This window comes from Sparassis crispa (assembly GCF_003851025.1).
Source record: "Sparassis crispa DNA, contig_000022F, whole genome shotgun sequence".
Lineage (NCBI taxonomy): Eukaryota > Fungi > Basidiomycota > Agaricomycetes > Polyporales > Sparassidaceae > Sparassis > Sparassis crispa.
Genome location: NW_020939769.1, coordinates 3607 through 6977, shown reverse-complemented (window position 1 = coordinate 6977; position 3371 = coordinate 3607). Strand labels below are relative to the sequence as shown.

Sequence of the window (3371 nt, the reverse complement as noted above, 5' to 3'; positions counted from 1 at the left end):
TTTTATATTTAAAACTCATAAAAACTTAATTTATATTTTTCGCCCCCATTCTTTTTAGAAATCTACCCAAATTTTGTAAAATATGAGATTTATCTGAAAAAAGGGGTTTTAGAGGAAATTTTGATTAATATTGATCAATGGTTTTTTTGATGATAGTAATGAATAGAGGTGAATTCATTGAATACTTATGACTAAATCTATAAAATCTACTCACTATACTACTAGAAAAGTATCTAAATTTAAAAATAACAAAAGAAATAGGCACCAAGAGGAATTGAACCTCTGAAAAAAGTATTAACAGTACCCCGCATTAACCACTCTGCTATGACGCCGTAAAATAAAAAATGTTTTTTTTATTAAACATTTTAATAATATTATTTTTAATATAAGATTTTTTTAAATAGTATATTTATATAATATTATATTATAGAAGTAATCTATTGTTTATATTAATTTTTTTTATAGACTCTTTTAATTTTTTTTATTACTATACTATTTTTTTCTAAAAACAGAAAAATTTAGCTCTTTTTTTATAAAAAAAAACATTCAACTTATATTAACTTTCCTTATTGCTTAAAATAAAACGTAAAATATAATATAGGGAAAAGAGTGTCAAATAGAAAATAAAAAGGTTAGTAGTAAAAAGTGTAAAAATAGTTAAATAGAATTATCTCTTTCTCTTCCTCGTAGCCGGAACGCCTTAACGCCTAAGATAAAGATGGGGCGATAAATAATAATCAAGTCAAACTAAACCAAATAAAAATTAAAATAAAGTTAAGTAAAAAATAACAATAATATCTTTAGTGTTTAAATAATAATATATAAATAAAATAATCTATATTTATAAATTATTATCTAAAAAGTATTATTAATTCTTAAAAAATAATACACATACTTAAAATATAATATATCTTATTTTAAGGAAAACAGATTCTTTAACTTTAAATCTTCTTTATTATAACATATAATACTTATTTTATCAGATTTTTTATGTTAAACAATATTTATCTTTAAATTATATAATATCATTAATACTAACCACTTACGAATGGCGGTTTATATAAAATAAGCAACTGTTTTCTACTTCTTTAATTAGCTCTTTTATCTTTAAGATATATATTAAACCATATTTAACAGTTTTGTCTTTTTATCGCGCCAGCGCCTAGTCGTAAAGTTTAAAAAAAAATAAATTTCTTTATTTAGTCTTGTAAAAGTTAATATTGTATCTAATGCCACTTGTCTCACACGTCATAGATAAATAATAAACTCATTCGTACATATAAATTGTTTTATATAATAATAGATAAAAAAAAATACAAATAAAAATGTAAATTAAAAATAATAAGAAAACGATATAAAAAGTATTAATTTGTTAAAAAATAGAAACTATAAGTTTAAAAATTTATTTTTAACTTAAAATAACATAAAATAATAATATATACTTAATAATAATATTAAATATTATTATTTAATGATATATAAATTATTAAATAAGTATGCTATATCATTAAATTATATTATTATATTATAAGTAAATGTTACGGCAATTTTAAGCTATAATAATACTACAAAATTAATTATAATTCTTTATTTTTATAAGTATTTTTATTTCGAAATTTTTATATATTAGCCACAATTTGACAATTTGTAATGATTAAAAGGATTTTATTAATTTCTTGTTTTTATAATATATATATTTTTTTTATAATATTATATTTAATATATTATTCTGTAGCAATATCCATTATAGAATTTTCAGATAATCCGAAGAAAGGCACAATAAAGATAAACCAAACAAAATAAAATGCAGTAGCAACTTGTCCAATTTCAACATAAGGTGTGTTAGGGTGTTGAGAACCAATCCACATTAAAATTATAAAATTTACAACAAAGAACCAGAAAAATAATTTCATAAATGGTCTAAATTGATTTCCTCTTACTCTAGATAAATCAGCATAAGGAAGTATTAATAAAATTAATAAAGATCCAAACATTGCTATAACTCCTAGCCATAAAAAAAATAAAATTAACGCTATTTAAGTGAATCTACCTAAGATTTTATAAAAATATCTCGATATTGAATAGCTCGTTTAAGTGCTTGTCCTGATATCGCTCTCTGCTGCGCTGGCGCCAGCGAGCGCCTGTATTATTTGTAAAACCAAAGTAACGAGATTTTATATTACGAGAGAATACACATTTCCAAGCAACAATACTTCCTTTTATTAAACCTCGACCATAAACTGCTTTATTTTCTCTCGCTCTCTGCTGCGCTGGCGCCAGCGAGCGCCTAACCTGATTGAGTTTTACTTGCTCTCGCTTGCATGCTTCGCCGGCCTTCGGATCCTTCCCTTCCCTTCGGCTGGCTGCTGCCTTCGGAGACAAGCCAAGCAGCAAGATTTAATATTCTCAAGCCTAAATTGTTTATACTGAAGCCGTTTGTTAGGGTAACTATAACTCAATTTTAGCTATAAAACCATAAAGAGTGTAATGTGCTTTAGCATTGACAAGTCGTGCAACACCTGACGCATATTGGTCATTTTCAAAACAGGTAATGAGAATAAGGCCTTATCACAGGAAGTAGCAAATATCGAACTAATACTTTTTACAGTTGGCAGGCGCGATAGCAGAGAATTGACATTTATTTGTTATTACTTTCCCCTCCTGCGCTACCCTGCGCAGGGTTGCTATACCTCCCCCCCCCATCTACCATCTTTAGCCTATCTCTGTGCTAACGCCTATCTTTGAATCGCTTGCTTGCTGAGGCAAGCAGAGGATGAGAGGACGAGGAGAGGCCGATGCCGGATGCCGATTACAGGAGGACGGAGGTTTTAAGTTAAAATATCTATAATTTCAGAGTTATTTGCTTTATAGTGTAAGTTTTAATATCTAGAGTTTTAAAACTCTAACATTGCGGAGCGTTATATTTATTATTAAGCATGGATAATAATAAAGTAGATATTAACCAAATATAACCTTTATCCGAATTTCTAAGTCTTAAGGGTAAAGTTCTATCACCGAGAATAAACCCTATAATAAAAATTATTGATGGGGTAGTAAAGTTGTCAGTGTAAATAGGCGGCGTTTCCGCTACATCAGTAGAATTAAGACCTAATAAATTTAATTGATTCGATAGAGATAATTTTCGACTTGATTCATCTAAAGTAAACAATATGTATAGCAAGAACAAGGGCAGAAGGATCTGATTTTAAGTTATTAGAGGTTAGACATCGTATATCAGATAGTTTCGCCTTCGGGTAAATATATTTTTCTCTCGTGCAGTTACGAGCCTAACCATAAATACTATTAAAATATTTAGAATAGGAATTAAGTAAGATATCCCTACTTTCGAAGGATAAACGTATTACTAATTT

At 27.0% G+C, this 3371-nt stretch overlaps 1 non-coding gene across 1 annotated transcript; it reads right to left on the bottom strand.

Moving 5' to 3' along the window:
* Positions 1–259: 259 nt before the first annotated feature.
* Positions 260–332, bottom strand: SCP_t2300010. Its single transcript has one exon. It is a non-coding gene; the product is annotated as a tRNA-Asn (tRNA).
* Between the last annotated feature and the right edge of the window lie 3039 nt (positions 333–3371).